The sequence below is a fragment of the Camelus bactrianus genome, chromosome X (genome assembly GCF_048773025.1).
Source record: "Camelus bactrianus isolate YW-2024 breed Bactrian camel chromosome X, ASM4877302v1, whole genome shotgun sequence".
NCBI classification, from domain to species: domain Eukaryota; kingdom Metazoa; phylum Chordata; class Mammalia; order Artiodactyla; family Camelidae; genus Camelus; species Camelus bactrianus.
Window position 1 is genome coordinate 88,099,616 of NC_133575.1, and position 27,529 is coordinate 88,127,144.

General features: G+C 39.1%; 1 protein-coding gene across 4 annotated transcripts in view; it reads left to right on the plus strand.

Moving 5' to 3' along the window:
- The first annotated feature begins 856 nt into the window (after nt 1-856).
- Nucleotides 857-27,529, plus strand: part of RTL4 (retrotransposon Gag like 4) — a 192,117-nt gene continuing 165,444 nt past the window's right edge. For all 4 annotated transcript variants that reach the window (XR_012504640.1, XM_074359157.1, XM_074359159.1 and 1 more), the window contains exon 1: nt 857-1,059. The gene's annotated coding sequence lies outside the window, so the exon portion shown is untranslated. The remainder of the gene's footprint in view (nt 1,060-27,529) is intronic.

Consider the following 27,529-nt stretch of genomic DNA (forward strand, 5'->3'; position numbering starts at 1 on the left):
TTTGATCTTCCCTGGTAAAACTGTTCTATTTTCTTTATTTTTTATTCTTTTAGGCCTCAGTTTTGAATATCTGTTAATTAACTATCTGCTCTCCTCCTCCCTCCCCTCCCCCTGGTCTCCACATGTGCTGAATTTGTGGAGCCCTGAACTGGTTCTTATTGTTATAGCCAGAACAGATGTAGACAGGGACTGCTGGGCAGTCAGGGATAGTTAGCCTAAGAATGATGCCATTAGAGACATGGCCCACCAAGTAAAACTGTGCAACTCTGTATTTTAAGTAACGCCAAATGAGCTTGGAGAATTGCATTATCTGTATTATGAATGATAAAAATAATTACAAATCTTATAGATTATTTCAGAAAAATTGTTTTGCCACCCATAGCACAGAGCTTTGTTTCCCACTAACTGATATGTCACCTCAATGGCAGGCAAGCTCTCCCACTGGTCACATAAAACAGTCCCAGTGGTTTCCATTCCCATGGTAAGCGAGAGTTTAGTGCAGGGGATCAATGTTGTACTTCCTACCCATTTTATTTTCATTAAGCAAGTGGGCAGACTCCAGTTCAGCCATGAAAACAACGTCTGGCTCATAGCCCTCAGGAATGTGTTCCTTTCTGACTGGCCATTTATTTGTTTAACAAATACATATTGTGTTTCATATATGCCAGGCACCATTCTAAGCATTTTCCAAATATTAATTCATGTAATTTTCATGACAATCCCAGGAGGTAGTTACTAACAAGAGCCTCGTTTTACAGATAAGGAATGTGTGGCATAGGGTTAATAAATAACTTGATGTCACACCATGAATAAATGGCAGGACAGAGATTTAAACCCAGCCTGTTTGTTTCCAGAACCTGCCTGCTTACCTACTGTCTTTCTCTGCCTTTTTAACTTTCTTTTCCATTCCACCCTCCAAGCCTCATCTCTTTTCCAAGATGAGACTTTGGTCTCTCCTAAATTCTTGTCTTTCCAGTAATTTTCTCTAGTACATTATGCATGTACCTAGTGCGGGATTTGGGGAGAGAGATGGCTGAGAGAAATCGCCCTGCTTAACTGGTAAGCTTTTACTTTGTGTGTTTTGTTCTTGTGCTCTTTTTTTTTTTTTTTTTTGGCCACCTTCATTATGATGAAAGATTTCTCTTCAGCTGTTTAATCAATTGCTTTCTCATTGGTAAAAACAGGAAACCTGGTGAGAAATTTGGGCAATTCTGTTCATTTCTCAGATGTCTGTGATTGGCCCAAGCTGCGAGCCCTGCATCTCTCTCTCCTCTATTGCCTGCAGTGTCTGTGATGAGACAAAATGCCCTAGGTCACCTCCAACAGAATCATGGGGAGTGGGAGATCTTGTAAAAGTGTGAATTTCTGGGCTTCACTCCTATCTCACTGAATCCGAATTTCAGGAAGGAGACCCAGGAGTACCATGTATTAGCACAGATATTAGCAATCCCCCCCCCCCCCAGTGATTCTGATGCATGCCTAAGTTTGAGATCCACTGCCCCAGGAAGCTTTGTGAATGGCCAGGCTGCAGAATTAATGTGGAGCTTTTGAAAACATGCAGATTCCCTGGCTCCACCCCTGGAGAGTTTATGCAGTGGTGTGCTGGTTAATGTTTAACAATCATCTCCCTAAAAGGAAAAAAAAAACCTCTGGTTTGTAGCATTTGCCAATTTCCATGGTGTGACTATTCCTGTCATGATTTATTTCCAGCTACATATGTGAGGTCACTGAACTCAGAGTTGGGAAGACATGTGCACAGTTTGTGCAAGCCAGTGCATCCTGGCACTTACACATTGGATGGGGGAATGTGAGAGGATGTGAGTAGGAAGTTGGCAGTAACATAGGAAGGTGGCAAACGATATTAAATGCAGCTAGTACATGGCAGAGCTGGGATTTAAACTGAGCTCTTTCCCATTCCAAAGTCCATGCCTTTCACCGCTCCTTTCTGTGCCTTTGTGTACTCTATAGCCAGTTTCAGGACTATTCTTTCCCTCCAGTTCTGTCTATGGAAATTCTACCCATTCTTCAAGGCTCAGCTCAGCTGCAGCCTCCTTTTTTTTTAAAATTGAAGTGAAGTCGGTTTACAATGTTGTGTTAATTTCTGGTGTACATCATAGTGAATTCAGTTATATGTGTATATATATATATATATATTCCTTTTCATATTCTTTTTCATTATAGGTTACTACAAGACACTGAATATAGTTCCCTATGCTACACAGTAGGACCTTGTTTATCTGTTTTATATATAGTAGCTAGTATCTGCAAATCCTGAACTCCCAGTTTATCCTTCCATCCCCTCCTTCCCCCCGGTAACCATAAATTTGTTTTCTATGTCTGAGTCTGTCTCTGTGTTGTAAACAAAATTTGTGTCATTTTTCAGATTCCCCATAAAAGTGATATCATATGGTGTTTGTCTTTCCCTTTCTTGCAACCTCCTCCTTGAAGCCTTCCCTGTATCCCTTCCCTACACCCAGCAGATGTGTCCTCTCCTGTTGCAATGGGATGGGTAATGGAGAGACATCATCACTGGAGGCATGCACTTTAAGCACATTCACCCCAATTAAACAGAGTAGCATGGTGCAGGAAAGCAATGGGGCAGAGTAACAAGAGCATGGGTTTTGGGAGTCAGACATACATGAACTCAAACTCCAGCTCCAATATTCGTCACCTCTCTAAGCCTCAGTTTCCAGAGATGTAAAATGGCAATAAGAGCAACCCTGCAGGACCATTGTAAAGGTTAGGAATGATTTATGGGAAGTGCCAGGCACTTATAAATTGTGGCCATTATTGTTCATGTGTTTGCCCTATGCCAACAAATGCTACTCCTGACTTTGCATCTTCCATCATTTGATATCAGAGGCAGCCTATAGCTTTCCCTTTATCAACTGTGACTACCACTCCCCAACTCACCCAGCAGAAAGGGCAGTGTTTACAATTCTTTCTGGTGACTCTCAGCCTCGCCCTGGGCTTTGAGCTTTGGTCAGGGCTGCCAACCCATGCAGGAGCTGTGTCCTAAGTTGCCCTGTACCATATTAAGCTGTAAGTGGCTGGCTTGCCTGATATCCACTTGTCCCTTCCTGCCTCATCTTCTTTATGGCTTTCAGGGCTATTAGTAAGTCGGGAGGGATAAAGTTGGGGTTGAGATGGGGCCCATATACTCGTGTATCAAAAACTCAATTTCCGTGTACTGCGGTCTGCTTGAGTGACAGCCAGGATCAGTGCACTGATGAAGAAGCAGCCAGTGTCAATCCATCAACTCAGCCTTTGGCAGGAGAGAGCCAGATGTGTCTAGAGATCCTGAGCCTAGGCCTGGATCTAACAGCACGATTGCTGCTGGGCTGGTGTGCTGGAGAATATCCAGCTCCACAGAATTCTGTGGTGTCCAAGGACTTTCTGGAATGTTCTTCTTTAAACTAAAGGCATTATGGAAGGCTGCTTTCAAAGCCATTCTTGTGAGTGGGGCCGCTATCCGCTGTTGACACCTGGGCAGAAATAAGTTTATTAGCTTATTCAATCATTTAGTAATGCTGAGTGAGATTCGGGCCAATGAGGTTTCAAATTGTGGCCAGGATGGACTGACTCAGTATCAGAACTGGGCAGAGGTTAACAGAGCACTTAAATAGTAGGGTGTGAGAGGAGGGAGAATATTGGAGTAGTTTTGAAAGTCAACTTGGCCATTCAGAAATGGGAATTTTGTGGTGGAGGAGACAAACTTGCCAGACTTTGCCATCTTGCCTCAGGCTGATTCTGGGTCTCAGGCTTAGAGCAGCTCCCTGAATTGCCAAGTGGCAAGTGACTTCACTCACTGTTGGCCTGCGCTGAGAAACAGTAGACAATGATCTGACAGTGCTTGGACATACTTGTATGCTCTTGCTGACAGCCCAGGGACCGGGGGCTTGCAGAGCTGTATTTCAACAGCCTTTTTCACTGCTCACTCTCCCTACCTGTGGATGCAGGGATCCAGGGGGATCTCACTGGATCAGAAGTAAGGATTTGAATAACACTGAGGGAAGTCAAGTGCTGACTGCATTTCTTGGAAGAGCCCTGGTTGAGGAGAGCGGTAGCTGGTGAGGGCAAGGGGCCAGGATCACGGTAGGCTTTGGTTTGACTTCTTCTCTGTCGTACCCACAAATTCAAAGGAACCATTTCCATTTTTAATTGTAGCACGGTGAAGTTTGCGAGGGATGGGGTTTTGTTCTCTATATAATTCTAATTTTGTCTCAACAAGATCTGATTAGCTGGGAATTATCTTGGAAGAAATTTTCAAATTAATTTACTCAAACCAAGCAACCACACCTAGTCTTCCCTCACTGACTGCCTAATAAAGACAAAAGCCAGGCACCTAAACCTTCTATGAGATGAGTGAAACTTGACATTTATGCCAAAAAAGTGTCCCCTCTAGGGCCACAGTACCTCTGCAGGGATTGAACATCCTCATTTAGCCCACTCATTAACTTGTCCATGCCATTCCAATTTCTTGAGAGATGATGTTTTTCTCATTTTGTCCCTCCGGATTCATTTCCACTCCCTAAATATTTACTGAGTGTCTATTATGTGTTAGGCACTGTGGCAGGCATTGAGGCTGAAAATACAAATAATTACAATAGTTACCATTTATTGAGTACTGAATATGTACTGGTTACCTCAGATGTATTTTCTCTTAAATCCTCCCAGTGACTTTACTTAGATAGGTATTGTTATTGTCCCCATTTTACAGATGAGTAAACTAATGCACCGAGAGGTTAAGCAACTTGTTCATGGTCACAAGTAGCAGAAGTAAAACTGTAAACCTAGTTTTCTCCGGTTCAAGAGTCAAAGCTTTTATTCTATCACGTATGTTACTGTGATCAGGTCTTTGTCTTATCTCATATGATACAAAACCCTATAAGTATTATTCTTATTCCCATTTCACAGATAAGGAGACTGAGACTAAGAGGGGTTATGCAAGTTGCTAAAGTCACATGAGGAATAAGTGGTAGGGCCAATATTTTAAGCCCTGACAGTCAGACTCCAAAGCACATGCACTTGACTGCTATGCTCCACTGCCTTCTTGAAAGCAATTTGTGGTTATTACATGGGGATAGAGGTCAAGAATATATATCAGTGGCAACGGACAGGGAAAACTAAAACTGGAAGCCTAGGTAATTGAACTTGGAATTGGCAGGTATTGTAATTCCAGTGGACCAGTGGAATGCTGGCAAGGTTACAGGAACAGAAAACAGGTAATTTAAGTTCAGGTGCAAGAGATAAAGCCCAGACATGTCAACTAAGGCAGGTAGTAGCACAAATGCACTCAGCAAAGGGGTCACATCTGGTATCTTCACAGAAATCAGGACACTTGGGCTCTAGTCTGAGTGCTACCATCACCTCCTTGGGTGATAGTTGGCAAGTTAGGTCTCTTTGAGCCTGTTTTTCCATCAGTAAAATCCAAATTAGAGTCCCTGCTCTATCTATCTTACAGGGATATTGTGAGAATAAAAGAAAATAATAGACATGAAAGACTATTCAAATGTTTTTATGTCTGTTCAATTAATTTTTGGAGTAACTAGACCCACTTTTCTGTGTTTTTGCATCATGTAGGCACTCCCTGAATTCATTTGACTGTTGGTGATGAACTGACCCAAATGGACCTACCAGTTGCCTTTAGATATATTTAGAAATGAGAGCCAATTGTTATTATATAGATGTTTCCCTGGGATACCACACTGAGAGATCTGGGTATAGGCCCAGATGACTTTCAGTCACTTTTACTATCAACTTTTTAGTTTTTCAATTTGCTCATTTGGTTAAGGCAGAGGACACTGGAGTGGGCTTTCCCGAATTTGAAAGAAAATTCCCACTTTTCCTGTTTCTTGAACCATTAGCTGGGATTTTCCTCCTTCTCCATCCAGATCACAGATTTTAGGAGACTAGGAGCTTTCCCTGTGGCTTAATCTCCTAGCCTCATCCCCACCTTCCCAACTCCTTGAGGGGAACTGAGCTAAGACCTAAAATTCTTACCCTATTTTGGACTTGATTCTAAGGAAAGGGGGTTGTGGTGGTAGTACAGCCATCATTACCACTATTCATAAGGCAGTAGGGAGGATGGTCAGCCAGTCATACAGTCCTCAGCTTCTTTGGAACCAAGAAGTAGTAACAGTGCAGTAAGACTGGATCACCCATTTTGACTCCAAACAACATTAATGTATCTTTGTGGGCGTAGAGGGCAGAACAGGCTTTACTCCCTCTTCTCACTGGTCATCTGAGTTACTCACCAACCATGTACCTACTAACAGAGTATGAACTCACAGAAAGGTCACGGTGGGCATAGGGGAATGTGTGGCAGAAAAGAAGCTCAAGAAAACAGCCAACAACATTCAGCTTGTTCAATGTGGTTAGTTGATTTTTCCTGTGGTTATAACTGAGTTGGACCTGTCTTTTGGGGTGCAGCTTTTTCATACTGGAGAGAACTCAGAAGAAGCTGAAACACATCACTGTGGCCCAGAGTCAACTGACTTTGGAGCTGAGCTCTATTATAGACCTTGAGGCAAAGAGAGGATCTTCTACTCCCAGTCTGGGCATGGCTGAGCTCTTAGATGCCTCATAGGGAGTCAACTGTGTGTTACTGAAGGAGTAGCAGCAAAAAGAATGTTGTTGGACTTTCTGAATCTTTCTATCATCACTCTAGAGCTTTGATTTTATTTTCTTGGAAGATTTTTCTCAACAGTCATGATGATCCATTGACTTTGACTTTGGAGTCAGATAAAACCCTTACTGACTGTGTGACCTTGGGCAATTCACCTGATCTTTCTGAGCTGTAGTGTTGTTTTTGCCCTGTCCACAGAGCTAATAATGCCCTCCACACAGATACATAGTGAGGACTAAGGGAGATACCAGAGGTAAAGAAGCCAGCATAGTACCCTGTCACATAGTGGACATGTAGTAAGTACCAATTCCTTGGCCCTCATTATTTTGGCACTATTTGGCAAGATGATATAGGTACTGACTTGTCTTAAAAACAAAACCAAAACCTTTCTGCAACAAATAGTATGTGGTTGGTTTATTGACCAATAAACTCTTTATATTCTGGAACTTAAGGGCCAGAGTGTCACCTTATATATACTAATCCCTTTGTTCCTTCTGTGGGGTCATCAGCCCTGCACAAGTATGTAGCCATGGAAAAGAGAAACTAGTACATCTGAAAACCTAACCTGGGTTCATGTTATAGTTGAATTCCCTGAGGCCCTCCACTACAGTGACAACATCATTAGTACTATATATTCTAGGGACTGGGGGCCCCTGGGTTTTTGGTCTAAATAGAGGAGTGATATCTCCATGGTTACAGTCAGCTCCAGGACTAGTGGTCAACTTGCCAAGATTTGTGATTTCCACAGGCTGCACTGGGGGCAAGGGCTGCAAACCATGAGTCATCCTTGAATCCCACCCACCCACCTGTACTCACTCCTCCTTTTCCTCTGCCATTGCCAGAGCAAATGGCTGGCTGAAGAGATGCCAGATTGATGGGTTCCTTTTTGTACTCCAAAAAATCAGATTTTGAATCTCTACTTCAGGCAGGTGGGATCAACATCACTCCCTCCAATTAAATCTAAGCCTAGATGGCTTGATTTATCTCTAAAACAATTTCATTATGATCACTTTGTGCTTAATGGAGCACAAAACGGGGTAGTACTCAATAGAGTTTTATGATTCTGGTCTGGTGACCTCTTATATTCACCTTGGCCTTGAGTTTGGCTAGTATTTATCAAGTGGCAGGGTAGGCCTGGCTTCTTAGATGTGTTTGGGGCTTCTGCTTTTGGAGCTTATGATTCAGACTTACCTGTTTACAGGATTCAGGTACCTTTCCTTCCCTTGTTCTACTCCAAGTTGTTTCTGGCAGCAAAACCAAAAAAAACATTATCAAAGTCTGCTTATAGAATTATTTGCCACAGATGGTATCAAACTTGAATGAATAGAAGTTCAGTTTTGCCTTTTTTAATACTTACCACTTGCCCTCCACAGCTATCTTATATTAGCGGACTCAGTCAAGGACAAATGATAAATAGCTACCCTAGGCCAGAATACAGTCTTATTAGCAGCAAGTGACATGAGTACATCCTAAATGTCAGTCAAACCTGAGCCAGCAGCCAACTCAGTAAGGGAGAGTGGACTTCACTATCTGGGTCTTAAGTTCTAGGATACCTCTGCTAAGTTCCCAGAATGACTTAGTGCTTCATAACAGCTGTGTTCCTTTGGTTTTGGCCCAAAGCAACCCCTGTAATTGGCTTCACTGCCAGGATTGTTGTTTGCCTTAGAGGCAGATTGTACCTGACTGTGTCTTTTGTGAAGGCAGGGTTTGGCCACACAGCCTGTCATAGAATTGAGTCTCAGAGCTCTAAAACATTTTTTCTCAAATTATTGGGCAATATCTTTTTAGTTATTGTGACTTAAGCAAAAATATAAATATTAGTTGTATCTAATAAAAATGCCAAGCCAATTCAGAATTCTATAAGGTCTAGGCAAGGTCTCACTGAAAAGTTGAGCCTGGCACCCTTCCCAGAAGGTCAGCAGACTGGCTTTATTGATGCATCAAGGAAGGAGCCATTCCCGAGGTGAGGATTCTGACTTGCTCCCACTCTGTCCTTGGCTGTTTAAATCTGGGAAATATTATCAGTAGCATATTGGGAAATCTCAGCTCTCAAGAGTCTACTCACAAATAAGACTGAGGAAATGATCCATTTTAGAGCTGTAAATGTTTGTGGAAAAGCTCCTTACAAGTACTCATATAGAGTCACGCACCCCAGGCTGTACCAAATGTTTCTGGCAATGGAGAAAGCTATTGCTTTGGAGGCAGGGTGGGAAAGAGATGAAGAGAGGAGGAAAAGTGTGAAACAGTTTAAACTGCAAAGTTGGCCCAAGTGCCATGGAGGGAAGAGAGTGATTTGAATGAACCTAGCAGCTCACCTAGCAGGTTATTTTTGCCTAATTTTGATAAATTGGTTCAGGGAACCCAGTGTTACAACAGCATTCTCTCAATTATGGTTTGTCACTTACTATCTGTGTGATCTAAATTGGTGATGTAACCTCTATGAGCCTGTTTCCTCATTTACAAAATGGGATTAATAGTATCTACCTTATAAGTTCATTGTGAGGATTAAATGTCCTTCCCTTCCCCTCTCCATGGTACAGAGACTCCTCATTACTCTATGTATGCACTTATATATATTACCCTTCCAGAGTAACCAAAAGATAGAGAAATTCACACTGTCCACACTTAAACCAAGGTCAATACCAGGAATCAGTAGACACCAGAGATAAATTTTGAACTGGGAGTCCAGACCATGAGGTGGATAAAGATGCACAGCAGAATAACAGAGAAATTATCCTAGAGATGGAGAAATTATCCTTGAGATGGAGAAATTATCCTAGCGATGGGGAAATTATCCTTAAGATGGAGAAATTATCCTAGAGTACCTAGGTTGGGCCAATATAAGAAGGTCCTTATAAAAGAGAGTCAGAGGATCAAAAGCAGAAGAAGGCAATATAATGACAGAAGCAGAGGTTGGAGTGACACTATTGCTGGCTTTGAAATGGAATGTGAAAATATCTTGAAAGAAGCTAGAGAGAAACAACAAATTACCTATAGGGGACCAATGATAACAAACGTCAGTGAATTTATATTGTCTGAAGCCATGTAAGCCAGAGGAACTGTCAACACCAAATCCTATATACAGCAAAAATACTGGAATAAAGGGGAAAGTAAAACAGTCACAAATTAAAAATTAAGAATTTGTTACCAACATACCTACCCTTAAAGAATGGCTAAGGGAAGTTTCCTAAACAGAAATAAAATGATAACAAAAGAAGGCTGGGACTTCAGAAAGGAAGAAAATAAGGAATGTGTAAAAATAAGGGTAAATATAATAGACTTGCCTCCTCCTCATCAAGTTTTTAATTGTTTGATAGTTGCAGCAAAAATTATAATATCTGATTGTGGTGCCTAATATATATAGAGGAAATACTTCAGATATTTATATTTTAACAGTGGGGAGAATAAAGGGACTTAAATGGATGTAAATCTTTTTCACTTAAAGTGGTAAAACATTGGTACAAGCAGACTCAGATGTATTCAGCATATATATTGTAACACCTAGAGCAACCACTATGAAGATAAATTATAAAATTCAAATACATTAAATATAAATCAAAATGGAATGCTGATAAATGTTCACGTGACCAAAAGAAGGCCTTGAGAGGGAAACAGAGGAAAAAGAAATAGAACAAACAAATGGAAAATGAACAATAAAATATCAGACTTAATCCCTACATATGAATAATTACTTTAAATATAAATGATCTAAATATAGCATTTAAAAGACTGAGATTTTCATCATCTCAAAGAAAACCCTGAACCCATTAACAGTCATTTCTTATTTCCCCTCTCCCTATCCCCAGTCCTAGGTAACCACCAATCGACTTTCTGTCTCTATTGATTTGCCTCTTCTGGACATTTCACATAAATGGAATCATACAGCATATGATCCTTTGTTATTGGCTTCTTTCATTTAGCATTATGTTTTCAAGGTTCATCCATGTCGTAGCATGCCCCCCCTCATTTTTTAAGTTATCATTTATTGGACACGTAACATGGTGCCAGGCTCATTGAGTGTTTTATTTTATTTGCTCCACAAAAAACAATCCTTTGAAGATAAATAAGATTATCTCTATTATAGATGAGGAACATGAAGAGAAATGTTTTATAACTTGCTGAATGCCCACAGCTAGTGAATGCCTGAAGCAGAAATTAAACTCAGGTCCAACGCCAAAGCCCATGTTCTTTCCACTATATCATGCCATTTCACTGTTCAAGATAAGGTGGATCTATACCAGAAGACAGCTTGGAATCTGCTCAATGACCAGTGATTATTATGGTTTGGCCATAACAGTAATATTTGAGGATTCAATTGGCCTTGAGTTGGTTCCCTCTAGCCATGAAAGCTGGTCTTACAGAGAATTTGGTCTCCCACATCTATCATTTGTGACCAATTCCGTATGTAAACAGATTTGACCAATATTCTTCCCCATCTATGAGAAAGGCATTAAGTGTCTTTAAATCTTTGAGGTTCTAGATGAGATAATACATATTTTATACTATTGGTGGTGGTGATTTATCTAGGTTATCATGTTTAATCAATATTAGTGGAAGACATTGTTTTCTATAGATAGCTATAATTATTTCCATGAGAAACTTCCAAGTTTCAGGGAAATTTGGTATTTCCTTCTGCAGATCCTTTCTATAGTCACTTAAAAAAATATCTATTTTTCTTTAGTGGTGAAAAGAGCATTTTGAAATTTCCTCTCAGAGACTTGCAAGCAGAAAATTTGTTGAGCAAATAATGTGCAGTTGGGAAAAGCAGCTTAGGTAGCCAGATTTTCAGTGGATAGTTTGATATTCTTAGATTGTCAGATACAGTAAGCCATCTAGGTAATTTGCTGCTTTGAACCAAAACACGATTTCCTCCCCAAGCCCCCACAACTTATTTTTGTTGTTTGAAATGTTGCCTAACAATGGCTTTCTCCCTTCAACTCACCATTCTGCACCATCTGTTAGGAGAATGCCTATTTTGAACACAGTGTCTCATATACCCTATCATTCTTATAGCTCCTGGAGGAGCCAGGCTGTTTGGAGAAGGAATCCTGGCATTGGGAAAGGGAAGAAGAAGAAAAGGTGGAACCAGAGTCTTCAATATATTTCTATAAAGGTTCTCTGCTGTAGTCCAATAGTGGTCCATCCTTTGAATGTAGAGAGTGACACCAAATTAAAAATGGATTAAAGTGTAGTCAAAGCCAGACCCAAATCAAGTAGAGAGTTTAAGGGCCAAACATCAGTGAGTGCTTATTGGGTGCTTTATTTTATTTGCTCTTCAAAGCAATCCTTTGCAGGTCAGGAGGGTATTTTTAGCTGTGCAGAGTTAATATCGAAAGTGGAGTCATGAATAAGAACTGAAGTTAGCTATATGATAGCAATAGAATGGTACTATAAAATGAGATAAAGGCAGTCTAATTTTATCCTGCCTGATATGATAGCCTATTGCTGGCACAGGCTTATTTTTAAAGTCCTGGGAGCATCCCTTCTAGGCTGAACTGCCCTTTGTCTTTAAGGCATTAACCAGAGCCCAGTATTATCAAGTGGCTGGGGAGAGAAATGAAGTCAAGATATTCAGTGGTTCTCAGTGCAGCCAGTCGGAGTAAGGTTAATGAGTGGGTTAAAGAAACAGTCTTCTCTTCTCACTCTCCTAACCTTAAATAATCTGTTTATGGACACTTGCAGGGGGAAACAGAAAGTGCTGATAGGTGACAAAACTTGGGTTATTACTGATGCCAGTGAATAAAGATTTGGGTAGATGGTGAATGAAGGTAAGTGTGTGAGCATGTGAGCAGCTTACTCCTTCATCTATCTTGATCAACCCTTAGATCCTGTGATGGTTTATTTTATATGTCAGCTTGATTGGGCCATGGGGTGCCTAGATATTTGATTAACATTGTTTCTGATCGTGTCTATGAGGGTGTTTTGGATGAGACTAACACTTGAATTGGTAGACTGAGTAAAGCAGATTCCCCTTCCCAATGTGGGTGGGTTGAGTATGAAAGAATACTTTCTCTCTACCTCATTGTCTTCAGCTGGACATTGGTCTCCTGTCTTCAAACTTGGCTTTTCCAGGTCTGGATTTCTCAGCTTCCATAATGGTATGAGCCAATTTCTTATAATAAATCTCTCTCATAATAAGCCTCTCTCTCTCTTCCTCTCTCCCTCTCTCTCTCCCTGTCTCTCTCCCTCTCCCCCTCCCACCTCCCCCACCCCCCGTATACACCACAGACACACACATATATCCTGTTGGTTCTGTTTCTCTGGAGACCCTTAATACAATACCAGAATTCCATTGCTTGCTCCTGGGTTCACACATGATCAGTCAAATTTTTTTCACATGTGACCTTCTTGTGATAACAGAGAGGAATGTTCTTTTAATGTTCCTGTAAGAGGAAGAAATATTCTCTCCTGTCTAAACCCATAACCATCTTCTCCCGTGTAATCACAAAGACCCATGGATAGACTTAAAAATTTGAGGTCTGAAACAAAGCTGTGTGGTTGTTGATTTATTCAGTCTTGTGCTTGCTTGATTGTAGCTATAACTGCATGGGATTAAGAATAAGCTTTCTGGCTGAATTGACTGGCCAGCAGATGAGTGGAAATGTTAAGTAGACCTAGCCTGTATATCGCTTATGTCTGGGGGTGTGACTTCTCTTAGTGTTCACAGAGCAGAGATTGCATTGCTGTATTGTGTGTGTACAGTGTCTAGAGTAGTGCCATATGCAGATGGAGGCTTCCCTGGAGTTATTTGCTGATACAATAATTGATAATTTGCTCTCTGTATGCAGATCTCTCAGGAGAAAGATTAACCAGAAGCACTGTTATGTCTGTGTGGCAAAAATTTTTTTAAGTCACAAAAGAAAAATGTAATTGGTCTTCAAAATGGTTGTTATGAGGAGTGGGAAACATTTAGCCCCCAGAGGGAAAAGATGAGACATGCAACTTATTTTTATTTAGCTCACAGGTCACAATTTACGAGATGATCCCGTTTTATATGAGTAGTTAGGAACATAAACCTGACATTTAAAGTATTTTGAGGATATGTTTAAAAAACAATGAGGGAGGAATGGTTTTCCACGTAAAATCTTTATCTTAGCAAAAATATAATGATGATGATGATGATGGCTGTGATGTTGACTATGATGATGATAATAGCAGCTACCATATATTGAGTATTTACTAAGTATTTGACACTCTTAAGTGTGTTACATCTAACAAATCCTCATAAAGACTACCTTCAACTACAGACCTCCATTTAGGGATGCTCCTTAAATGAGAAAAGGGAAGTATTTTAGAAGTGCCTGTACTGCTGAACTTTTAATTCTGTCCATTTTTACTTACTTTTAGAATATAAAAAGATCGTATTATTTTCTTTAAAAAAAAAGAAGTCAGGTTAGATCTTTGTTTCTTGGCACTTTGACCAACATCAAGCTCTTTCTGTCTTTTCTGTCCTCACCGCCTTCCCTCTGCTCATTCCCTCCTCTCTTCATCCTCCTCTTCTTCCTTCCTTCAGTGACCATCTATAGAAAGATGAAAGATGTTCTTTATTTGTTATGTGGGCCCTGTTTATATCCTGCAAAACCTAACACTGCACATTAGGCTATTTGAACACCTCTGGATTATGAAGGGAATTTTTCAATATTCACAATGTTCAGAGTAAATAAATTAAGTCTTGATCTAACCAAGTTATGGATTGGATTAGTTTTGACTATCTTTGATAATTTTTCACACTTACATAGACAATATTTAATGTGTGTGGATGTATGTGTTAGAATGGAGAATAAAGGATTAAAAATGACTCCATATTGACCTTGAAGGCTGGCACTCTACTTATGAAAGATTTACAGCCATATCTCCCAGCCCCTATCCCTCAAATACCTGGTGATGATAAGCCAGCATGAAATAGCTTTTCATTTTAAGGCAGATATACAGCTTTATTTTTTAAAAACTGCCCCAATGCCTAAGAGAAGAACAGGTGCACTTCGATTTCAAAGGATTTACTTGGTGAAGTTGTAAGCATTTTAATAAAAAAAAATGTGTCTTTGAACCTTATGAAAATGAGATCCACTGAAGCATGGGAAGTGAGTATAAACCAAAGGGCACCCAGAGAGAAAGCTCAGTCTCTGAGCTCTCTGCCATCCGAGATCTAGAGATGATTTAACTGGAACTTTTTCCATACTATCAGCTGCTGCCCTCTTTGTCATAAAAGATAAACAAACAGCATCTCCAGGTGCAATCCAATTTACCTAAAATGAACTGAGTTTAAAATAAACTGGTTCATACCTTCTTACCTGGCCCAGATTGTTTCAGGTGTCTTATTAGGAGTCACGTTATTAAATAAAAGGTAGCAATTTAAAAATACCCTTCTCCTAAGCTATGAGCTCATTTTTCTCTAAACTCAATCTCCTAACAAGTACTGCTATGATAACATGAGCTTGGGAAGTATTTATTTTATAACCTCCAATGCCAGGTTGATCACTGAAATAAAAGGTAAAATCTATTGTGTATTTGGAGAGACAGAGTGTATGTGTGAGAGTGACTGAGAGAGAGAGAGAGATTATGTGTATGCATGGGTCTGTGTGTGAATCTGGAGGACGGAGTCTGAGCACTGCAAAATTACAAAGTAAGTGACTTTTGTCATTTAGTATACTCTGTGCTTCAACAACTGTGGGTACCCTAATTTTCTTACTGCCTCTGTCCCATAGCTGCCCAAGACCCCTGGCTCTAGTGCCCCTACCACACTTGGCCCCAGACAGTACCTCCTGTTCTGTACATCTTTCTCCCCCTCCTCTCTCTCACAATTTGCATATTCTGAACCTTGCAAATTAGATAGCACCTACTAGCTAATAACGAGTACCCTTCTGGGCTGAAGAAATATAGAAGCACAGAAAATCAGAGCTGGATGGGACTTGGTCTAAACCCCTCATTTTTACCTTGGTGATCCTGGAGCCCAGAGATGGAAATGACCTCAACCAAAGTCATACAGTTGGTTATTGAGGGCTCACAGGTTACCCTTCCCATGCTTTACTTTAAGTGTAAGCTTCTGGAGTTAATGTTTTGGCTCAAAGTATTGACTCTTAACTGTGGAATTCCTCCATGGTTGGTGTGGAGTAACAGATAAGAAAAGGTTTTAAGCCATTCTGAGGCTTTCAGTTGGCAAGTGTTTCCCTCTTTTCTGCTACTGATTTGGCACCTGTCTCCTGAGGTGCAAAGCATGGGCCCCTGGGCTAGGTAAGCATGGGCCCCTGGGCTAGGTGAGCATGTCATCCTAGCCGGTTGCTTTTGTGCTATTTGTCATAGGAATTGCCTCTGGTACCTTCTCTGATGGATGTCATAGAAGTGGTTCCTGGGCAAGAGATGAGTGTTGCAAACTGCTTTCACCACTTCGTTAAGCTCATTTCTATTCTCTCTCTTTTTCAAATCACTGATATGATTTGCCCACATAAATAGAAAGAAACAGCTCCAATTAAAAATGCATAGGGCTGTTCCCTAAGAATTTTATAGTGGGAAGCCATCCAGGAACACTCTAGATATCACAGCCATCTTTATGCTTTGCTTCCTAGATTCTACTTGGAACTTAATATGCCCAAACCAAAAAGGCCAAGTGGGCTGGAACCAGGGGCCTGTGGGTGACTCAGAGAGGTAGAGCTCATTTTGTCCTAGGTTCTCTTTCTCTTGAAGTGTTCACAGATGTATGATGAAGATCTTGGCTCTAATATATTACATTTCAATGACCATAGAGTTGGAAAGAACCATAGAGATTATCTGTTACAACCTTCCTCTTGACAAAGACTCTCTCCTTCACCAATCTTTAGTCAGAATACTCTAAGCCCTCTTCTTGACTAGACCTTGACCTTGGCTCCTGTCCTGGTTTTGGCCTGCCCAGCTCAGTCTTAGCAAAAGATCCTGCTAAGTAATTCTCCTCCCTTAATATTGGATCACCCTTGACATATGATCAATTTCCTCATCCCTCATCCTTGATGTCTAAATCCTTGGCCTGCCTTTAGCAAGAATCTTGTTAGGCCAGTTTAGTAAGACTCCCTGCCCCCACCATTGATATTTCTTCTTAGAAATTTTCCATCCATTGACCCCTACACCCTGCCAATTGACTATAAATCATCAGCTTTCTTTGCTGTAGTTGGAGATGAGCCCAATCTTGCTTCCCTATTGCTATACCTCCACTGCAATAGTTTTTGAATAAAGTCTTCTTCACTGTTTGAACAAGTGCCAAAATATTTTTTTCTTTAACATTCCCAATGCCAGAATCACACCTTACTGCATCCCTAGTGGGATGATTACCCAGGCTCTACTTGAATACTTCCAGTGACAGGGAGTTCATTACTCTGAGGTAGATCATTCTGTTGTTTAGATGATGTGAAAGATGTGAAAGGCAGCAACTTACTGGAAAGAGCGGAGGTTTGGTGTTAGACAGACCTGGTTTGGTTTGTTGGTTTCTTCCTTCTAACCTTCCTTTTACTTTCATTCAACAAAAATTTTTATGAACCCTTTGCTGTCAACAGAGGAATATGGGGTAAGGATTATGTTCTAGATAGAAGGAACAAGCTATGTGAAGGTCAAAAGGGAAGAAATAGTCAAGAAAGAAGAGAGCATGGCATATGTTGAAAAGTAATTTTCTGAAAAAGGTAAAAACATGATGCTTATACAGGTATAAATATGTGGTCAAGAATTTATTTTATTCATATGATATGTGTGAATCAGGCAGATATTATAACTGGTTCAAAAAGAAGTCAAAACAGCACAGATATATATGGAATAAAGGAATATTGAGATGAATTGTAAATAAAGACAAAACTGGTTTTTCCTCAAGGGTGGGAAGGAGTCAACTAAACCATTGCTGGGTAAGACATAACTTACATGCCTCTCAGTACCTACAGCTTACAAAAAATTGTAAAATGGCTTTAAGACAAAGAAGAGATAGAATCTGATAACCGAAAAGTGTGCTATAGAGGATGGATAATTTTCCATTGAAACACACATATTTTTTTCTATGTATATTTGAGCAATTCAAAGGTATTCTCTGTGGCCACAGCATAGGTCCAGTGGTGAGTGGTTATAGAGAAGTAAGCAATGACCAGATAATGAAGGGGTATATAAGTTAAGCTAAGAAATTGCAGCAGAGAAGTACCATGATCAGATTTATGTATATGGGTATATTGGTAGTGGTATATAACAATATATAGAATATATTATTATATAATACATATATCATTCTATATGTGTGTTTGCATATATATAATATGTACACCCACACAATATATGGTATCTGTATTTTTAAGCTTTACGTAAGTGGTATATTGTATTTTTGCAACTTGCTTTTTTAGTTCAAAGTTATTTTTGAGGTTTATATGACTTTATTTATTCAAAATTATGTTTGAGATTTATGTGGGTATATGTATATCTAGTTCATTTATTTTAGCCATTATGTAGTATTCCACTGTACAAAGAAACCATAGTTTATCCATTCCTCTCCTATGGGACGGTTAGAAGAAGTCAAAGATTAACAAAACTGGTCACCAATTAAAGTGGCAAAGACAAACTTTAATCAGTAATATACTATTGCAGCAGGAAAAAGAATCCAGCATGAACTGGACTCAACTTCGATTTGTACAAAAGTGACTGGGAGATTTAAAGGGAGAATGAGGGAATAGGGAGGGGTGTGAGTAGGGGCTCAATAGAGTTAAGGAAGTGAAAAATTATAAAAAGTAGGAAGAGGGTGTTCGCCCATGTGAATCCCATCTGGATTTGCTAACTGGCCCTTATTGAAGTTAGGCTTCTATCTTCCCATAGAGACTGGGAGACAGGCCCTATCTTCAGATAATGGCTGGAACAGTCAATTCTTATGGCAGACTTGAGTTTTCTCAGGCAGGCACTTTAAGGGGAACTAGGACCATCCTAGTGATGTGGCTTTGAGCTGTTAAAAATGATGTTAATGCTTTCTTCAAGTCTTTATGGGCAAGATTGAGGTCTGGTCAAGAAAGACTTCAGAGGAGCCTGGATAGAGTTTGGTCAAGGAGAGAATCTTTGTCAATGATTGCCTCCTATTTTTTTTGTTGTTGTTGCTATAAGAATGCTGGAAAGCACACCCTTTTACACTTGTACAGTAGTGTGAGAGTTTCTTTAAGACAGAATCTTAGAATTGGAACGAATGTGATGTAAGTTATGGCATCTTCAGTATTATCAAATAACTCTCCAAAATAGTTGCACAGTTTTTTTCCTACTAGAAATGCATAAAAGATCCAATTTCCCTAAATCCTCACCAGTCCTTTGATCCAACAGACCAGGATTAGGGTTAAGGCAAATAAGATGAGTCATGCAAGTGCGTGCTCAGATTCTGTCTTTGCTTAAAAATTTGATACTTTGTTCATCATGAGTGTTTTTTGCATAAATTTTGAGCTTTGGAAAATCCTGCATTAAAATATTGTTTATTTTGACTGCTGAGTTTTTTGATGCCCCCTTACATTTTGTGCCTGAGGAAAGAGTGCCTTACTTACCTCACCCTAGTCCCAGTTCTGCTCAATGTTAGTCAAATTTATTTTTTTTACCATTCTGATGGGTAAAAAATGGTCCTTTATTATCCTAACTTGCATTTGCCTGATTATTAGTGAACTCAAGGATGTTTTCCTAAATTTTTTTAACTCTCTAGGTTTCTTCTGTGAAGTACCGGTACGTATCTTTTAATCATTTTTCTGTTGGGTAGTTTGCCTTCTCTTTATTAATTTATGGAACATAGACTGCACTGCATTGGCTATATGCATTGTGAATATCTTCTCAGTCTGTGTCTGGCCTCTTCATTTGGTTTATGGTGACTTTTAGTCATATAGAAATTTATAATATAATTTTAAGGTAGTCAGATTCATCCATCTCTTCATTTATAATCTGTGCTTTTCAGTTTGTTTTATTTAAAACATTTTCTCTACCTCAGTATCAAAGCTCTTCTGTCTTTCATTCTGAAAGTTTTGCTTTTCATATTTAACTCATTAATTCAGCAGGATGAAGTAAGGATCTAATTTTGTCCTTTTTTCATATAGCTAGCTAGTTGCCCAACAAAATTTATTGAAAAGTTCATCCCATTTTTCTTAATTTATAATGGAATCTATTCATATACAAAGTTCAGATATGTGAAGTGGGTCTGTTTCTGAGTTTTCTTTTACATTCTATTAGTCTCTACTTGTACCAATACTACAATTTAAAAATAATGATAGCTTTATTTTAAAATGTAGATTTCATGGTAGGCAAATCCACCATTTATTATTATTGTCATTATTATTATTATTCAGTATTATCCTGACTGCTCTTGGCCTTTAATTCTTTAATATAAATTTTAGGATAAGCTTTTGAAGGAAAAAAATTGTGGAATTGTATTGGGTTTATAGATTAACTTGGAGGAAATTATCATCTTTGTGATGTTGATTTTCCCATCCATGAACATGGCACATGAACATTGACAATTCTCCATTGACTTGTGTCTTTTTCATGCTTTTAATAATACTTCATAATTTTATTCATTAAACTATTAGACTTCTCTTGTCAGATTTATTATTTAATACTTGTATTCTTTTTCTGTTGTAAGTAGGATCTATATTTGTCATTTTACTTTTAAATTATTTGTTGCTGATATATAAAAACATATTTTTGGTACATTAATTATATATCCAGCAATGTTCTAGTTTTAAAAACTTGTAGTTTTTTATCCTTTTTCTATTGAAGTATAGTTGACTTATAATGTTGTTAGTTTCAGGTTGCAGCAAAGTGATTCAGTTACACATATAAAAATTTGTAGTTTTTTCTTGTGTTGTCTGTATAAATAATCATACTTTCTCCAAATAATGTCAGTTTTATTTTTTCTTTCCAGTTCTGAGATACTTGATTTTTTTTTCTTGTGTAGTTTTGTTGGCCAAGTCTCTCAATATGATATTGAATAAAAACAGTGGTGGTAGGCATTCTTTATTTATTCTTGATGTTAAGGCAAATATTTCAAATGTATCACCAATTATACTTGTTATACATTTTCTTGTAGTTCACCTTTATCAAGTTAAGCAAATTAACTTCTTAAAAGAATTTTTTTTAGAGCAGTTCTAAGTTTACAGTAAAATTGAGAGGGAGATACAGAGATAAACTCCCTGCTCCCAAACATGTATAGCCTCCCCATTATCAACATCACTCACCAGAATGGTACATTTTTTACCAAGGATGGACCTATGATTGACATATCATAATCACCCAAAGTCCATGGTTTACCTTAGGATTCACTCTTAGTGTTGTACATTCTCTGGGTTTGGAGAAATGTATAGTGACATATATCCATTATACAGAGTATTTTCACTGCCTTAAAAGTCTTCTGTGTTCTGTCTATTCATCTCCCCCCACACCCCCGCCGGCAATCACTGATCTTTTTGTCTCCATAGTTTTGCCTTGGAGGAAATTAATTTTTATTTTCAGGTTTTTGAGAATTTTCATCCTGAACAGGTGTTGATTTTTATCAAAAGCTTTTTCTGCATTTCATCAAATTATTTTTCTGTTTGATCTTATAACGTTAAAAGACAATAAATACCTTTTTTTCTTGAATACTAAATCATTCTTGCAGTCTTCAGATATACCACTCTTGGTAATGATGTAATATACAGATGGATTCATTTTGTAATGTTTTATTTAGTGTTTATCTGTCTTTGTTCATAATTCAGCTTGGCTTATAATTGTTCATTTTCATTCTTCTTTCCTGCTTTTGATGTCAAAACTAAAGTAGGCTCATTAGAGAACTGAATACTTTTTCTGGAACATTTATGTAAATTAGAGATTATATGTTCTTTGAAAATTTGTTTTTTGAAATTTGGTTGAGAGAGTAGATTTTTAACTATTTATTTCAAGTTTTAAACAATAATTGTAGGGCTTGTCAGGTTTTCTGTTTCTCTATGGGTTGGTTTGAGGAACTTTCCCCAAGTTCAATTTTATTAGCTTAAAGCTCTTCATAGTCTTCCCTTTTGATGGTTAAAAATATTCTCACTAAAATATGCATTTAATTACAATGGTGGATACATGTCATTATACATCTGTATAATGCAAAGGCATAATGTATAATGAAAAAGGCCAAGCTTTGGAGACAGTAAAAGATCAGTGGTTATCAGGGGTTGGGGGTAGGGAGAAGGATGAATAGGCAGAACACAGAGGATTTTTAAGGCAGTGCAGATATTCTCTATGATGCCATAATGATGGATACAAGTCGTTATACATTTTCCCAAGCCCATAGATTGTACAACGGGAAGAGTGAACCCTAACGTAAACAATGGACTTTGAGTGATTATGATGTGTCAGTGCAGTCTCATCAGTTGTGACAAATGTGCCACTCTAGTGGCGGATGTCAGAGTGGGGAAGTCTGTGTGTGGGGGTGGGGAAGGAGGTATGTGGGAAGTTTCTGTACCTTTCATTCAGTTTTGCTTTGATCCTAAAACTCCTCTGGAAAAAGAAATATACATTTAATTGTGGGTGAAGTTAAGCATTCATATATTTAAAAGCCATCCATGTTGTTTGTTCATTTTTAATGAAGTTGTTTGTGTTTTTTTTTAACCAATTTCCCAGAACTTTTTATACATAAATGGAATTAGGCTTTTGCCCTCTATTGTAAATATTTTTTCATTTTTCTTTTGATGTTTAGGATAGTTTTTGCTGTCAGAAATCTAAAATTTCTCTGTATTCAAATCTTTCATTCTTTTCCTGCATTACTTCTAGGTTTTGTGTGTTGCTTAGAAAGGTCTTCCTCAATATTAGATTATTTTATAAAGACTCTGCTATATTTCCATTTAGCATTTTTACTGCTTTATTTTTTATACTTAAATCTTTTACCATCTGGAATGTATTTTTGGTTAGGAAGTTAGCCAATTTAATAACACTTGATAACATTAGTTATCAATCAGTTACCCATTCAGTAACATCAGTTATTGAATAATTCATTTGCTGACAGATTTTAAATACCATCTATACAGTATAAAACTCCTATATGTATAGGTGCTCTTTCTGGATACTCTGTTCTCTTACAGTGATCAGTTTGTTTTCTTATTAGCCAATCCTGATTGTTATAATTATCATAGTTTTATAATATATTTTACCAGTGATTTTCTGACTATACTTACATGTTTATTTTTCCATATGAATTTAATATCTTCACGTCTAAATCCAAAAACCTCCTGTTGTTATTTTCATTTGGATCACATTTAAATTAATAGACTAAATTTTAGACTAATACGTGAATTATTATCTTACAGTATTGAGTGTTCATATTTAAGAACAGTGTATGTATTTATTTGTGCAAGTTTTATTTTACGCCTCTCAGTAATACTTTAAAGTGGTCTTCATCGAAATTGTTTTTGTTTAAGTATGTTCTAAGTGGAATCTTTACTTCCAATAGCATTCTCAATGATATGAAAGTTAATGATGTCCTCATTTGGAAATAGGTGATGACAGTAATAGTTCCTACTTCCTGGAGATGCTACAATGATTGAAGGTGATAATGTATTAAATCACTTTGCACGGTGACTGACATATGATAACACTTAATATTTATTTGATAACTTATTCCTGGACATTTTGTAATCAACCTACTAGGGGAATACAACATGGTGCCACCCAGATGTCTGCTTCCTTGCCATAGATCTAGACTCTGTATGCCTTAGTATCCCCATGGAAATTAGAGCAAGCAATTCCAATTTCCATTTCAAGAAAAAGATGATAGCTAGAGATGAGAATGGCTCATTCCCTAACCATCAGCAATCAACACAATTTTCAGGAACTTTCTCTTCTGTGTTTCTGTCTTTCTGTCCTGAGTGTCTAATAAAATATCAGATAATAATATATTTTTTATATACCTACCTAGAACTTTTCTGATTACTAAGACAATAATAATGTGAAATCTCTAGCCATGATTGGGAAACATTTTCTAAGGTGATTAGTGTTAAATGATAATAAAGGGAGTTTTGGTGAACTGGACAGATGCTTTCTGCCTTGGAAGACCTTGTCAGTTATTCCTACTGGTCTGAGCTTTTGGTTCTGACAAGGCTAATTCTTGAAGCTTGAGACAGAAAAAAATCTCATCTTTTGATCCACCTGGATGGAAAAGTCTGGGGTTTTTACAGTAGGATACAGAATCATAATTGGCTGGAAGGAAGAACAATTCATCTAGGACTATTGGCTGTAGTGTCTAACCCATTCATGCATATCAGCACTAGCTCTTAGGAGCCCCTTAAAGGAAATGGATCTGGGTCTTGGAAGCAAGTATAGCTTTTAAGACTGGTGCCTGTTATGTGATTTTTGGGGTTCCATGCAGGTCCTGCTGCCCCTTGGACTCCTTCTCAGATCATGGAGGCCTTTTATTCTGCAGTTGAGACATAAGTCCACAGGAAAAGGATTGTAGTAATGTATGATTAATTCAAAAGGAAAGACTTGTGTTAGCTGGATACCTTTTATAAGAGAAAGGCCTTGAATGTCTGGAGTGGGTATTATATTGGGGAAATGTTACCACAGAGTGTTGATAGTGAGTCTGAAAGGGAGAGTTTGGTCTTCTAAACCCAAATTTCGTTAATGTCAAACGTGAATACACTCATAGGCAAATTAACACAATCACCATCTTATATCCTGTCATCAGTGTTACTAGCTCTATAGTTACTATATATCCAGCCAAATGATCGTCTGCAAGGCTGAAGAAAATGAGCACATATACGTAAGGCCTCTCCTTTCCCATTTATCATAGCCCCATCTTTCTTGCCTCAGTCCAGCTATGCATACACATTATCTTACTTACATTATACTGAATCTAAGCACAATCTCAGAAACCTCTTTTTCTTTTTAGCAGATTTGGGCCTCAGGAACATGAAGAACACCATAAACAGCTACTATTAGATAAGCAGCTTTGCTTCAGGACATGGGCAGGCTAGCGAGCCTATATAGCCTCATTCAGAATATTGAATGATTACTTGATCTAAAGTATACATTGTAACACTGGCAACTGATCCTGGGAGACTTACAATTTGATAAGACGTAACTAAGGTCAAACCTTAGTTTTAATTCATTTATGAAATAAATATTAATGGAATGTTCATAACATATCAGGCACTGTGCACAGCACTGAGAACACAAGAATTAACAGGGCATGGGCTCTGTTCTCAAGAAGATCACAGTTGAATAGGAAGATGGTGCTAAATGCAGTGGTAGAGAAGCATAGGGCTCTGAGGCCTTGGATTCAGAGGTGATCATTCAGGGAGGGGTATAGTGGAAATCTTGGAGCTCAACAATATTTGAGGTTTAAGCAGAGAAAGAGAATCCAGAGTAGGAGACCAAGGATGAATGGCCAGAAAAGGAGAGAAATGGGGAGAGAATGATTTCCAAGAAGTCAAAGGAGAGAGAAGTTTAACTAGGGAGTAGGCAGTAATGTCCAATGGAACAGAGAGATCAATTAAGAAAATGATACAAGAGTATCCATTGACTTTGGAAGCATGTAGATCATTGATGACTTCAGGGAGAGCAGTTTTAGTGGGATTATGAGAGATGAAGAGAGTTGGCAGTAACTTGAGGTATTAATGAGAGATCAGAGAGTTAAAGTGGTGAGTGTAGGCTATTATTTCAAGGAACCTAGCTGGGAAGGAAAGGAGAACAAGAGGGTCAGCTAGAAGGGATTATAAATTAAGGAGTACTTTTGTTTAATGTGGAGAGAGCCGTGAGCATGTTCCTATGTAGTGGAAAAAGAATCAGCAGGAGAAAGTGAGGTTGATGATAAGGAGAGGGAGGGGATGCTTTATATAGTAGTGTCCCTGACAACAGAGAAGACAAGAGGATCCAGGTGGGTGAGTTGGCCTTGGACAGGAAGAGTGACAGCTCACTCTTTGGGACTAGAGAAAAGGAGTCAGTAGTGGGCATGGTTGCTGGATAGGAGCATCTCCCTTGATGGCCTTGAGTTCCTCAGTGAAGCAAGAGTGAAGCATCAGTAGACAGTGATGGGAGAGGTAGTGGAATAAGATTTATGACTGTCAGGTGTGTGACTGAAACTACAGTGTCCAGGAGAGAATATGGGAGAAAATAAAAACTAATACTACTTGCTACTACTGCTAAATATTTGGAAATTCAACAACCCTAACAGTTTGGGATTTGGGGCTAGTGTGTAGAGATGCATTATCTCACCAAGCAAAGCTCAGCGATTTCTTTAGTTCCAGATCCCAACTGGGTAATTGAGGTAGGTAGGTCAAATTCATGTTCACATGCTTCCTATCTTCTTCTATAAACAGCTCTGTACACACTGCAGGTCCCAAAACTTTGAAATATGCCTGATAGTAAGAAAGAATAGTTAATATTTATTCAGTGTTTCCTAAGTACCAGGCACTGTTTTAAGCTCTCTACATGGATGAGAGTTAGCTAAGTTAATTAATCCATGGAAATTGGCTCTGTGTATATGCATATAAAATAAATATCATATAGCTGACATGCTTATAACATATACTCCGCACTGTGCCTGATGCTTAGCAAGAACTCTAATTTTTCCTTTCTTCCTGCATTTTCCCATCTTTCCTCTTAGCCCTGGATCCTCATCACCCCCTAGGGCTGGGGCAGGAGAGAGGTGAATGCAGAAGGGGTCCCTACATCGAGGTCCCTGGTAAGTGGAAGAGAGGGAGGCCCTTGGGATTGCCTTTGGACTTGATGTCTAACGTAGTCTCCCCATTCTGATTGTCATTTCTTTGAGGGCAGGGGCTATGGTGGACCCCTGTTTGAGGCTCCCATATGCATCGGCACGATGGTAGGCACACGGCAGGCCCTAAATAAGCTCTTAGTCTGGGCTCGGCTTCGGAGGTCCTAGTTTTCAGCAATTGCAGAGGCAGGTCTTGGAACCACAGCTCACAGGTTCTCAGGAGCACAAGGAGCGGCAGCCCTTTTGGCAGTGCCCTGCTGGGGATGGAGCACCCTGTCAGGAGTTGTAGGACCAGCATCCCAGATGCAGTTCTGCCACCAACTGGCCAGGTGACCTTGTGCAAATCTCCTCGCTTGCCTAGGTCTCAGAGTCCTCACCTATGGAGTGAAGGTCATAATTTTTGCTCTGCCTACTTCACAGAGATTCTCTAAGGATCCAGTTTGGATGACAATCATGAAAGTTCTTTGCAAAGTGAAAGGCGTGCAGATGTGAAGGGATATTAATTCCCAAGGCCAGACCTTGATGCAGAAGAAGGCGAGAAGGAGAGTCCCTCTGTAACCTGGGCATATGGGGGCCTTAATCTGTTTTCCTTCTCTTTAACCAACATCCCTGATTCAAGCTGGAACTGCATGTGGAACGCTTTATCCTTTGAGATCTTCAGGGACAGGAGAATTTGTAAAGCAGGGAGGCAGCAACCAGCTCATGGCATAGTGAGAAGCAGACGAAATATGGTGGGGTTCTACTGGTGTTTCTTCAAACATTGCCTGGCTAACAGCAATCCGGCCAGAGACAGGAAGCTTGTCCTCTCTTCACTTCCCCAGTGAATCTTCCTCTCCTTTCCCCTGCCTGCTCCTGCATTGTAGTCAGGCCCTTCAGCTCTATTCTGAACCCCTCCCCTTTCTTTATCCTCCCTTCTTCTCCTGCATAACCTCATTCATTCTCTTGGCCTTAAGTTCTACCTCCCAAATCTGTGCCTGCGGCCCAGACTTCTGACCCAAGCTCTAGAGCTAAAACCGCTTAGATGTCCTTTATGCACTGCAAAGTCACCTTCTCCCAAATCTAACTTCTAAATTCAAACCTGCTGCTTCTCCTTTAGCTTGAACTCCGTGGAAGAGATAACTTAAGAGGCAGAAAGGGAGCTGGTTTGGATTTGAGAATACGACCCAGGCCCTGTCTCTTGTGAGACTGTAGAGAAAGGAATAAGGGTGAAGGCTAGA